The sequence below is a fragment of the Tetrao urogallus genome (assembly GCF_951394365.1).
Source record: "Tetrao urogallus genome assembly, chromosome: 3".
NCBI classification, from domain to species: Eukaryota; Metazoa; Chordata; class Aves; order Galliformes; family Phasianidae; genus Tetrao; species Tetrao urogallus.
This window is the reverse complement of record NC_136815.1, coordinates 63,405,284-63,419,805: the sequence shown is the minus strand read 5'-3', so window position 1 is coordinate 63,419,805 and position 14,522 is coordinate 63,405,284.

Genomic DNA, 14,522 nt, shown 5'->3' with positions numbered 1-14,522 from the left:
CATAGGTTAAACATGTGGCCACAACTAAGCATTGAAAACTACTCTGAAATTTAGAATTACTTCATCTAAGAAAAATATTACTTGCAACTTCCTCCCAGCCTTCCTAAGTGCTCTCCAGCTGACATAAGCTCATGTCTTTGCACCTTACCTTGCCACCAGGTGAAAGCTGTGTTTGTCCTTCTGATGTCTGTGGTGTGCACATTTTCTGTGACCCAGGAGATGCTGAAGATACAGATGTTGATGCTGCTGCTGCTGCTGCCAGTGCTGGAGGAAGGTCATCTTCATCACTGCAGTTGAGAAAAACAGACAGATCTTCTCATTAGAAAATATGGCTTGACTTTTAACTGTACCTGTTCTGGAAGAGGCACTGGAGTTCGTTTACTCTTCCATTTGTAATGCATTATTTATAGCTAAATTTCCAACTAAATTAAATTTATTAAGCTTTAAAGATTCCATGAAAGTCAGTTAGTTAGTCAACTCTCATCTACAAATGGAAATCTAATAGTTCTGATGTGTAAGCAGTGTTTCTAGGGAGCATGTTTATGTGAATACATGAACTTATTTGATATTACTCTACTTTAATGTTGATATTCTCTTCTACAGAGGCTGGCTTTATTGATAATAACAGATCTGGTTAGATCCATCCACGAGACTGACTGCTTTATTGGCTTAAGTCAATAAAGGGGAATTTGGCACTCATTACACAGGTAGTCCATAATATCATTTTCAAACTGACTTTAAAAGGATTTTGATCAACTCCAGAAAAATGCTTTGTAGAAAAATTCTTGTAAATATGTGGTTTTTCTTCTGTCCCATTTGTTCAGTTTACAAAGAAAAGATTTTATTTAAAACCACATTGTACACTTCGCTTGGGTTCAGCAAGCTGAGTTCTTTCCATCTCACCTAACCTCACCACTAAATGAGAAACAGAGAATATATTACTTTCATCTACTTTTGTAGAGCCCTATTGGCTACAAATCATTGGTATCAGTTGGCCGAGGGTCAGAATTTTTCCAGTTGCTAATTGGAATTGCACAGAAATAAGCAGTTACAATCTGGCCTACAGAGCCTTTAGTAGTGTGAATGACATGTGAAAAGGAAAGACTACAGTTTGACAGTTTAAAGCATGGGGAAAAATGACTTCTTTTCTGCTCAGAAGATGGCATACATTTTAACTACCAATTAAGTAGTCTCAGTGCACAGAACCCTGCCATCCTAGTTTGACAGACACTTGCAGAACTTGGTTTAGTGTTACCTGAAGTCAGCATGATGTGCAAAACAACATTTCAAAACTACATTACATACAGAGTATCTAGACCTGTGATGGATTGTTTGGCTGACAACATTATGTTTCCTTATTATGATAAAAAGGTATGACCATTAATATTATCTTTTTCATGGTTCATTTTTTATTTCTTCTGGGAAAGGCTAGAATTTATCACCAGAGCATGTACAATACATTGTTTGCATTCTGGAAAGAGAATGCAAAAATCTGCTGGACCTACTAAGTATGCATTTTCTTAACAAGCCAAATTTTGATTGTTGACCTATTTAATCTCTCTTTCAGAAACATGTAGCTGACATTTTCTCAGCTCTTGCTCCCTACACTCAGTAGGGACACATTGGCACCTTCTCCATCCTTGCTGGGTAAAGCTGTTCTATTGCATATAAGGAAGTGGAAAATTGTCGAGAACTTGCCAGTTCAGAACGGCTTCTTCAGATCCGCAAGCTAAAGTGTTAGGCTTTAGTCTTATAGGTTACCAAGCTATCAACATGCTAGCTAAAAGTTTGAGCACTAGTTGTCTTCATTGCCTACCCTGACATATTTATTTTCATTATTCTATGTCCAATTACCAACATTTAGCCTCTTTTAGCGGTCACTTTCTATTTACAGGTAAATACAGCTTTTGCAGTCCCACCCTACTCTGGAGAAATTTTTTTTTTCTCAGACAGTTAATCACTGATTTCTAACTCTCTTGCTATTCTCAAAACTAGCTTATCCTACTACTTTACTTTATTAGTCCCATGGCAAATCTTCTGTTTTGGCATACATAGTGTCACTGAAGTATCCTGTAACTCAAAATTGTATACATGGCATAATCTTGCTCTCTTTTTTTTTGGCATCTAGTAGTACTGGAGAATCAAGTTTAACAATTCCTGTAGGTTAAAGCTCAAATCAAAGAATCTTCCAAGTATGCATACAAAACCTGTGACTATGCCTGCAATAGGTCATAGTTTTCTATTCCTGCACATTAGTGTGCTCAAAGAGGAGCATCAGCTATCATGCTCTGTTCATTATCTGCTACGTGCACAGCATAGCATAATTGATCCTCTCAGTGTCACAGCCATTTCTCTTACTGACTATGTAGAAATCCCTGCATTATATAAAAATCCAACAAATCAGAAGCATGTTGAATATGCAGGGGACTTCCTTCTCCTGGCTTGTAGAAAACAGGATAGTAGAAATGGTGTATCATCCAAGAAAAAGCCTACTGGTGCTTGAGGTCTGCTGGGCATAGTGAGTAAACAGGCTTTCAGACCTTGAGAAACCACTCCTAGGAAACGCTGTCAAGTTACCTGTCATGCATTACCTTCAGAATTAGCAGATAGGATGGGAATCTGAGTTCTCTTCCCATCCTGAGTGGTCAATTCCCATTTCTGGTCTCATTTCCAAACCATACTGGCTGATGCATAGTAAATGAGCTTTGTCATGGTCTGCTTACCAAGCTGTGGCTGCACTCTCATATGTTAGCCTTGGTTTCTTGAACAAGTAAAGATTTGGCTAGATGCTTCTTTACCTTCTACCCTCAATTTGATTCATTCTTCTGTTTCTTCTCCTAAATAATTTTTTTCAGTTTTAGTGACGTAGGTCGTTATTTTTGTTCCATATCAAAAGGCAGCATTATTGACAATGAGACAGAAAATAATTACATATTGACATTTACTAGAAACCTTTGGGATGGGAGGAAATCTTGCTGATTGTGCTATATATTTAGTGGCACTAGAATGTTCAATTACTATACGTACTAACAGTTCCACAGAGAAAGCATATATAACTTTTTTTCTCCATTCTTCTACTAGTAAATTTATGCTAATACTCTTTTTTTTTTTTTTTTTTTTTTTTTTGGTTTTCCACTCTGTTCAATCCTCTAGTTTCCAATGACCTGAACCATCTGATGGTTTTGATGGTTCATGTGAAGGACAAATCAACACACTAATTTCCACGTTTATCCCTAGACTCTAACATTAGATGAATTGGGTGTAAATGGGATGCCAAATCTCTGTAGGCACAGATTACTCCTGCCAGGAATAAGAGACCTAACTTAGCTGCCATAGCTGTAGCACGCTCAGTAATTTCCACATGTGACAAAATTACAGAGAGACAGAGACAGAACACTCACTCTTTCCAGAGGGAATGGCTGAACACAGCTTGAACACCCAGCAGCTAAGGACTGTTTCCCTCATTTTGCAAATGGGATTGTAATGAAGCAGATAGAGCAGCCTTCTCCAACTCACACCAGGTCTTTGACATTTCATGTGGAAAAGAGATTTTTAATTTCTAATCAATAAGCTCCAAAAAAAAAGCAAAGGGGCTGCACATCAGAAGTTAGTAACTGCAGAGAGATGGCAAATTCACCAAGTATTAAAAGCTTTAAGATTCTCAGAGATGAAAAGAATGGTATCAGCCTAAGATCATTATCATGTAATTGCACTCATGCCTTTCAGAAAGCATAGCTAGAGCAATAATTAGCATCTCCTTCTTTTACAGCTGTACCAGGCAAAAACATGAAGATAGCATTATATGTTACTCACAAGCTGTACTGTCTTGTTAACTTCCTCACACGAGAAACTTTAATTTCCTGCTTTTCTGTAGGGCCAGATGATGGCGTAGTTTCAGGTCGCACTGGAGCTGGACTTCTAAAAATAACAAGAAAAATATATGTGACATTTAAACTACTTCAGGCATGTTAACAAAGTTCTAACTCATCAACACATGTTTATCTTGCAAATTCACAAGTGCTCACTGAAGTTCATCCTTTTGTTCCATTTATAGTCCACAGGCCAGTGTGCATGAACAGAAAAGGACATGTGAATTCACTCTCCTGTGCACTGCATGCCTTTTATAAAAGCAGTAGCTGATTAAAAATACAGAACCTATGTGAAAGCCCATGTGAAAGCGTTGCTGTTTCCAAAAGACAACATTTTAATAATGGCCCACCTATTCAGTCATGTCAGAAATATTTTTACGCAAAAAGCTTTTAGCAAAAATTAATTTTATGGACTGCAAAACCTGTTCTGCTCAAAATTGAAGGATAATGTTTAACTTTGGGTAAAAACTGTATCGGAAAGAACAGTTCAAGGGAAATTAACTAATGGATTTGATCCAAAAATATATACTTATTAGAAATAAATGCAAAACTGAAATATGTTTCAGATGCTCACGAATGTGAAACACAACTGCAGAGCTCCAGCAAAGATCAGAAATGGGAATGAGGCGACCCATGTAAAAGGATCTGCTCCTCAACCATTTATTCTTAGAGTTGACTAAGACTCGGATACAAGATTTTCATGATCTTGGGAAGAAATATTTTCTGTCATGAACTTAAGTGACATGAAGAGAAATGAACTATCTTAAATACTACTTTTATTTGAAGCAGCACATTATGATTAAATATACTGCATGTGTATTAGAAATGCTATAAACATAATAAATATGCCAAATATGGAAGGAGTAAACTCAAAGTCTTGATTTACAAATAACCTATGGGCTGTTTTCTGCAATCTAATCTGAAGTCAGATACTATATTAAGTATGTAAGTAGCCTTATTGCTGGCCAGTGGGACTACTCATGCACTGAAGGACATACCACAACTGGGGTGTGATGTGATTCAACCTTGTCTCTAAAATTATGCATTTGCGTTGAATTTTTTAAGTTCACTTGCAAATCAGTCTTCTAAAGTCATAATAAGATAAACATAATCTTCAAGATTGCAGATCCCTCTGATGCTGATGTGGACTTATAAATGTATTAATTATCTGATAACTTCTGAACCTGTTCTCCAGCAACAACTGAGCACATCAGGAAGGCATAGCCTTCAGACTATATTTTCAGGTTTCCTGTATGTTTCTTTGTCACTGCATACATATTGATGTAAGATGAAAGAATTCTGCAAGAGTACTAAGGACATGCAAATCATAAACAAGATGCAACTAGTTCCACTTCTCCTGCAAAAACTTAGGTCAAGTGTTTTCCTGCTTTTTGATCCCATTAATTTCAAGAAGCCAGTACAGATTGCAACACAATTCAGATCTCATTAGAATCACAGAATCCTAAGAGTTGGAAGGGGCCTCTGAAGGTGTCCAGTCTAACCCCCCTGCAATGAACAGGGACACCACATCTAGATGAGGTTGCCCTGGGCATCTCTGGGCAACCCGTACCAGTGCCTCACCACCCTCACTGTAAAAGATTTTTTTCTTCCATCTAACCTAAATCTACCCTCTTTGAGCTCATTCCCTCCCAGTTTCAGGGTCAGATTAATGAATAACAATCCAGCCTAATTTTCAGACTCCTTACTGAGTTTCCAAGGCTGGTAGTTAAGAATAAAAAAGAGCCCAAACCACCTTTTCTTAAAAATCTCTAAGTCAGTACATCTGATCTGCAAATCTGTGAATCAACATCATGATGGAAGCTCCAAACAACATTTTCAAGTCAGGCTTTTGGAATGGATGATTGCTCCAGTTAGACTGCTCTTTAGACAGTTTGTGCTAAATCAAAAGTAGCTTCTGACAACTGAAAAAAATGTAAGCTAGTGTTATCCAAAGTGATTTTCATTTCAAGTTTTGACATAAGTAGGATAAATATGTGAAGACCTTTTTAATGACTGGATCTGATGGTCAAATCCTCAAGGGGTGTCAATGTGTATAATTCCATTATTTTCAGCTCACAGATTCAGAAACGTATCAGATAACATTGTTGCCCTGAGTGAGCAGTTCCTAAATAACTTCCCATGCTGATAGTTTCAAAAGCTACACCTCTCTCACCAACTGAAGGAAGCAGGAGCAGAAAGAGTGATATCAACTACACTGAAAAAGGTGCTTAAAAATTATAATGAGCAACGCACTCATACTATGAAGGGACTCGGGAAACAGCACAGTAACAAATCTAATTCTAGTTCATTGCCGCTCCAAATTTCTGAAGATAGCATTATGATCTGTGATGAAAGTAAATCAGATATTTTAATAGAAATTAAAAACTGAAATGACCATTTCAGTTCCTTCAGAAAAGTTCATTTTACAAAGTCTGTATACCTCCTTCGATTCCCTGGGATTACAATCTTTAAAAAGGGGGAGGAGGTGGGACTTTTGAAACAGTTATCTTAGCCCTCAAATTCTGTTTTTTTCTTTAAAAAAACATTTTGTAGCTCAAGCGGTTTATAATCACTATGAAAAACAGAAAGGAAACTGATTTAAATATGTGAAAAGTTTGGACATTTTAAGTCTGACTTTCCCTTACAAAAAGGCTCCCATGAAACATTTCACTCAGCTGTGATTAAAGGTGATCAAGAACCAAGTGACCTATTCTCTAATCCAAAATCTTTTTATCTCCCTTTGAATGTTGTACATGTTTGAGTGAACAATTAAAGAAAAAGCCAAGATGCAGCACCACAGGACACACCTTCTTTACAAGTGATTGCAACTACTCAGATAAACTTTACTTGTCTTTTGTATCACACCGGTGAAGCATTCCACTCATTTATCCTGCAAAAACCATACAATTTTAAGAGAAAAAAACTCTCTTATTGTAAACATTTTTTGTTTGAAGCTGGGTGCAGCGACTATCTGCTGATGGTATTTATCAGGTCTCTGATAGAGACCTGAGCACCACTTAATGGCACGTTTCCAGCAGCTGCAGGTTAGCTGGTGTAATGTGACCTTGGAAAGAAAAGCAGCAGTGGCAATGCCTCCATCCGAGAAGGCTGGCTGAACCTATTCTACCATGAGCACAAGATGGAATGTTAGACTGCTTCTACCTGCTGCAGAGATTGATTCTCACCCTCATTAAAACCTTGCTGGTGTAGTCCTTCCAACACCAGCCTAAAATATCCCTAACAACTCCTTTTTCATCTCCACTGTATGCTCTCCCCAAGTGCACTTCCTCAATTCTAAACCATTGCTACCCTGTCTTCATACACCAGATGCAAGAAGTGCTGAGCTTGATAAGCTTGGAGCCTTATCTATCTCACTGGTATTCCTGAAAAAGAAGCAACTTGAAAGAAGAATGGCTTCTATTGTTATCTTTTGAATTCTACAGCCAGAATCTATTACCTTAAATAAAAAGGTAGGCTTCTTGAAGAGAAACCTTGCTGTAATTTTACCTCTTTAAAGAGAGACATTATGTGCAATACGACTATTTGTAGTGTATGGCCCCATGTGCAGTAAATTCTGCAAGTCCGAACAAAACCTGAAATGTTGGAGTTCAAGATAACATAGACTTCAAAGAAGAAAAAAAAAAAAGTGCAGTATATTATAATTCCTTTATAAAGTTCAATTTCAGTGTCATTAATTCATAAGTATCCTTTTCTCTTGTAACAGTAACTAGCCACCCCAGCACAAAAATGAAGGCACTGAACTAAGATGGAGTTACTTAGGACTTGGCACCTCAAATAGAAACATATCACCTCCTGGTGAGAATGACATTATCAGGACTGATGTCAGCATGCAGCACTAGCTACCTCTGCACCGAAAGCCCCAGCACAGCATGTCTTGCTGAGCCAACTAAGTCCTAAAGAAAGACCCCCAGAACAGAGCTGCTGAGAAATTCAAAAAAGCAGACTTCAACAGAGCCACAGAGATCAAAATTCTAAGACAAGAGGCAGAGGTCAACAGTTCCATGGTTTACAAGGATACAACCACCTGCATAAAAGTTGACTTGTATTTGCATGCCAATTTATGGGAAAAATAAAATACTGGTTGATTTTTGCCTTCACAGATTCCTTTGAGTAGTAACATCATTGTGAAATCTTGAGGAGAAAAAAGAAGGAAAAATGAAACAAGAGGAGAAGTATTTGATAGATGCCTTCTCTTATGTATCAGTGATGTAGCTTAAAAGGTGAAGCAAACACATAAACAAATCTTTTCCTCAGTCTGCACTCTAAGGGTTTCATAGTTGTTTCTTTTCCAAAAGCTATGCCAATCTGAAGCTAAGAATATGCGTCCCTTCACTCTGACAGGCCAGCTTTTTCCAGAAGAAATGTTTAGCCCCCAAGAAGATTATCTGGACATTTGAAAGCTATTGCCAGAATCACATTTTCAGAATAAAGTTGTGGGTTTGTTTTTTTTTTTTCTTATAGCTTAACTGGGGTATTTCACCAATTTTGCCTCAGCTGGAAGGTCTGAGTACTACTCCTTTATCTGTAGTTCTGAGATAAAGAATGTAATTCATCATCTTCTGACTTCAGACAACAAGACAGAGGTCTTTAACATCAGCAGTGAAGTCAAAATACATACGTAGGTGTCCTATCTGCAGTCATTAATGCAGACTGGCAGGGAAATGGTATGCAAGAATTCAATTTGAATTATGAAATTGATGCAGAAATCACTGGTTAAGCATCCTTGTTCTGTCTTGAAAAACATCAGAGTAGATGATCCATTAAGATTGTCCACTAGAGTGAGACTAAGGTGATATGCATTTAGCTATTTCGTTTGGGTTTGGTAAAGCTGGTTGAAAGTTATCAGTTAGAAAATGACTTTTTTTCTTTTTTTTTTTTAAGATGGAGGCTTTCGATTTCTTTAAGAAAAAGTCAACATATATATAACATGTTTAGTTTTCCAAAAGCATTTCATAATACATTTAGAAGGAGATATTTATTTATAAATTAAAAAAAATAAATTCAACTCTGCCTCATTGAATTAAGTCTGTTGTGATTCTATGAAAACAAAACCCACTTGTATTCACTGAAGTCCATGTCAGGGAAGACCAAGCACATAATTTTTTTTATCATCTTCAATGTTGGCTGAAGTGTTCTTTTGTACACACCTATTAGTTCAGGGAAATGAATTCTTTGACTTGATAGAAGTTGCCCATAATGGTCCAGGTGATTTGCATATTCTTAGCTTCCAAATGCCAACATGGACATCATCTTCCACAGCTCTCACTGGATGACCTAGAACTTCAGCTCTGTGATGCTTAGAAACTACCCACTTAGAAACTATCCATGGTCAAAGCCCTGGACTTACAGATCTGAAGTCATTTGACAGTTTTGTAAGATTTGTTCTTAGATACAGTGACCAACAGAGCTCTGTGGATCACAGCTTGTCTATGAAATTCCTAAATGAAATTTGGGTTTTGGGTCTTGAAGTCTTGAATAGAAAAGGAAAAGCAGGAAGGGAAAAGCACAAGAAGGCCCCAAATAGTTGGTGTGACATATTGCCTTTGATGATACATTTATACATACAGTTTATGTAAGAACTATCATCTTTTCAGTAAAAAATGGTGTAGGACATAGACATGTCACGCTGAAAAGCAGCTAATCTCATAGCCTAGTACGCATCAGAAGCATAAGCCATTGCAGAGAAATCTCATTCTGACAATTTGCATGAGCAAAGCTTCCCCTGCTCTGAAGAGTGCTTAAGACTACTCCTCTTCATTCATCTGTAGCTTGTACAACTTGATTTAATTTAATATTTTCCACCCTTCTTTTCCGGTGCGCAGCATCATCAAGCTGTGAGATAACATTTAATTTTATATTACATGTTGAGCAGCTTCTAATGTAATTAGTCTTAATGTAACAGTGTAATTTGGTTTTGGATTGAAAGATTTACAAAGAAAATTGGAATAAATGAATGCACAAAGCACCAGCTGGTGCTTATACCTACTCCCACAATCCTATGCAATCGTATGAAAGATGAGATAATTTGGATAACAAGGATCAACAAAGAGTGGTGCAGCAGTTGGCCTAAACAGAAAGAAATCCACAGACAAATCCTGAACCATGTGGGATGTAAAGCATGCCAGAGCTGGTAACAATCCAAAAGCATGTTATAAGGGAAAACAAACACTGCAGTCCATAAATGTACCACATGGAGCACAGTAGCAAATCACAACAGTGACAACAACTGTCGTAATTGATCAGAAAATGAGAGGACTTCAGATGAAGGCGGCTCTTTGCTGACAACTTGGGCATCTACCTCAGAAATACAGGAACTTGCATTTAAATGTGTGATCAGCAATTTGCATGAGTAATTTGCTGCATAATCTTCAACTTTATAGGATTTCAAAATTCAGCAATACAAAATCACAGCTGACCTGATCTTGTGTTAGTGATGGACCTGTTTCAAGCTGTTTTGAGCAGCTCTTGAAGACCTTCAACCATATCACCAGAAACGTAACGTGTCTAAACTTTCCTGAACTACATGTAACCATGAAAGAAAAGCACATTATCAGCAAATTTGTCACCGGGATTCACATCTTACACATTTGACTTCAACTGCTTATCAAACTTTACTCAACTTCAGGTATCCTTGCTAACATTTTCACTGGCATGACCCAAGATGAAAGTTAGGCTTGGTAAACAGGCTACACACGATGAGAGCTGGTATTCTGATCTGTTCCAAAGTATCAGCAGTTCCTAATATCCGTACTAAATCAGCTTAATTCTCCACACGCTGAAATTCCTGAAATGAGTGTACCAGAGTGATACCAGGAATTATATTTAGCTATTTGAAGAAGAGAACAAAACAAGAGGTACGTAGACCTTTAAGTTAAATATAGCCAATCTCAGTGTATATGAATGTGTGCATATACACTCACACATACACACTATAGGTGTATCCAGGTGGTCATAGCCAGACAGAAAAATAGATACTTAAAAGAGTTTTCGGGAGAGGTTCACGCACAGACATTGGGGAAGTTGTATGGATTGTTCTTCTGTCTGGCAAAACACTGAACAAGGAGAGGAATCACAAAAGGAATTCTCCTGATGAGGTTCTGTGAGTAGTCATATGTTTATTGCATTTAACAGATCAAGTAGGCTGGCAATTAAGCGGAAATTTTATCAAAAGGAAGTTCAGGATGTTATCTGTCTAGCAGCCCATCCTTTCACTATGAAGTAGGTGAGGTTTATAAAAAGGTGAAGAGGTGACTATGTGATTCACATTGCCTTGATAATGTTGCAGTTGAGAAATCTCACAAGATGGGACAGGCTCTGATCAAGAGGAAACAGTGACCAGAGATAGCAATCAAGTGCATGACAACAATTTTTATATTTTCTGCAATATTTACATACGTTATACAAACTTTCTGGCAGACAGCCTGAACCCTGATCATTCAAGGCTAAAAGAATCAAATAATAAAATCCAAATGGAGGAAGGTGATAAGGTGATAAACTATACGTAAGAACCTGCAGTAGTCTCTGACCTGGATTACGTTAGATATCAGAAAGTTCTCCCTGAGCTCTTGTCCTTCAATCTGGACACTGAGGTAGGTGGCTGAGTGCAGGGAATTTTCCAACAGAAAGGCAATACCTTTGATACTTCCTCAAAATCCCTTCTGGTCTAATCAATATAATGACAGATCCTTCTCTCATGAAACTAAAGAAGAAAATGTTCTGCCAGAAAGACTTTTTTAGCTCTCATGGAAGACAAATTCCTCTTGTTGGTACATAAAAGGGACTGACAAGATCCTTGCTTCCCTTCACCTGGGGAGCTGCACATTGGGCCCTTCCCGTAGGGTGTTGTTCTCTAAACAACTTTTCCAAATTGCTGAATTTCTAAGAGCATGCAAAATTAATCACTACTGAGGCTGTGAACTACCACAGCTTCTTCTTAGCCTTCCCAGTTCTATGGAGTAAATGAAGCCAGAGAACATGAGCAGGAAGCATTAACTTGCAACTTCTCATCAAATTTGCTCCAGACTTGAAGGATTAAAATGAGATTGTACTTAACTCTCATATACAAGACATCTCAAAAGAACTATTAAAAAAAAAAAAAAAAAAAAAACAACTGCAAAGTGACTGGCACAGCTAATTCCATACTAGACCAGTGTTCACACAAGCATATTTTTGCAACCTGCCATAAGAAAGCCTTCCTCACTATGCAAGGTGGTAATTGCAAGCTAGCTGAATTTCTTCCTGAATTGATATAGGCAGGATATAAAATAAAATATGCAAGGGCATAAATAAATAACCTGTTTTTCCAGGTATTTCTTCTTTTATGTAACATGGCATAATGCTCTGCCTTGCTCAAATTTCTTATGTTCCAGCTGTAGCGGAGCTGTATTTCACTTTATGTATTATTTGGGTGTTGATGAAACCATGTGCTTTCAAGTCTGTTGCAACAGACCTGTAACAAGGACAATTCTAACTTTTCTTAGCAGGATTTCTGTGCTTTATCAAGATAACTCAGAGCTCCCTTATTTAGTCTCCTTTTGAAATTCCTCTCGTATTCATTGCTCTCATTTGACTTTTTTCAACTGAGGGTTCTGTCATGTGCAGCATGGATGGATCCAGCTAAAGCACTGCCACTGCTGTGGCAGATCTGCTGCCCTGCTTTTCATCAGCAAAGCAAAAAGCAGTGGAGTCAGCAAAGGAGATGCATGACTATGTTTCAATTCATAGTGTGCTATTTTGGCCTTAATTGCAGAATGAAGAGGGCATAAGCTGGGACACTGTAGCATGTATTGGGTTGACTGAGCCACCAGCTTTTCCCTCACTGAATGGGAACCAGCAACTAGAAGAGTTTGGGGAAAAAAAAAAATTCCGAAGGAGAGAGCCATAAAAACAAGTAGCTTCCAGAAGTAGGAAGGAGAGAGGACTGTACCATTCTGTGGACCCACATCTTCCTGAGCCTTAATGTGATGTCTACATGTTAGGTATTACAAGGAAAATTAGGAGATACATGTTCTATTTCCAGCCTGTGCATCTACTGACAGAATGAATTTCATAAGCCTTGTCCTCCTGAAACTGGTAAAACTACTGCAATTTCAACATCAGGCATGTTTCTTTTTCTGCCCATATGTGATGACCTTGGTATGGAAGGATATGCAGCTTTCCAACAGACACAGAACAAGGGTGAATAAGCCAACAGATACACGATGGCTTAGCATAAGCACAACATTTTACACCCTTCTGACACAGTGCCCAACAAAACGACTGGAGACCTGCTTGTAGCAAAAATGGTTATTGCACCCATATACATGAGTAATTGCTAGATGAACCAGAACTAATTCCATGAAGAACTATAGCAATTGTTAGTCAAATTGAGTTTGCCATGGCAGATGCTAAAATAATTGCTCAGGGGGATTGCAGGCCATATCTAAGCAGTTAAATCATTACAAGTGAAATCTTCAGACTGGCAATGGATGAGAGAACAAGGTAGTAGCAAAAAGAGCATCATTTTTTAATCAAACAAAATTGCCCTTCTTCCTCACGTTCCATTCCCTCTCTATATGAAGAATTCAACATTTTCACAGATGTTGTCTATAGGCACAGACACACACAAGAATGTCCTCAAGGGTACCTGCATAGAAATCATGTTTCCTGAAGAGGGCTGTTTTACAAAAGATATTTATATTTCTCAAATAATGCACAGAAAACTTCCTAGGTGATTTGTCTAGCTAGTACTAACTGACCCTTGCCCGTACTCGCATGCAATTCTTAGCAAAGCAGTCTCTTTTTTGTCTATCCAAGTCTTCAAAACAGAGATTACATAGGACATTGGTGGCAAATAGGTCACACACACTGGCTGTATGCAGGCATGTGCATGTCCTTGCAGAACAGGGAGCCAATTGAATGAGAAAGAGAATTGGTTAGGCAATGTATTTTGTTTGCATTATTCTTCAGATTATGAATGCAGGCTGTTAAAATGAGTCTGTTTCTGAGCATTGATTACTTGTATATTTGCACCTCCAGAACACAGGCGCAAAGCAATAAAACAATACAATTTCATTTGTCACAACTGACTGTGGAGGAAATAACGCTTGACATAAACTAGATACAAATATTAGACACGTCTACACCAGACTGCTGCATACTGAGACCTTCAGAGTTGTTGTTATGAGTTCATAAACTTGGATATACGCAAAAGAAAAAAGCAAGATGAGCTTTGCAGCCAGGTTGCCAACCTTCCTTACACCGAATAGTATATCACCTCACACAGCACACAACTCATTTACAACTCAGTATGATGAAGAAGAGAATCTATCACAAAATGGGAAATAGAAAGGTCTTCCTCTTCTATGTTATGCAGAAGGTCAACAAAGGTCAGTTAGGAAAACAAATCTTTAGTTGTCATCCGAACCAGGTCCTCCCAAACTCCTTCTGGAACTGACAGCAATTCAGCAAAAGGTGTTCATGGCAAAGACAATGAGTGAAACTCATTTCTATTAAACAAAGGAACAAGTCACTGCGTAACATACACAAATAATTTTCTCATGGGAACCTAAGAAAACATTGTAGTGGCCTAAAAATGGCAGTGGTAGAGAAGAACGAGAGTTTTGAAATACCAACTAGACTTTGCAGACCTGT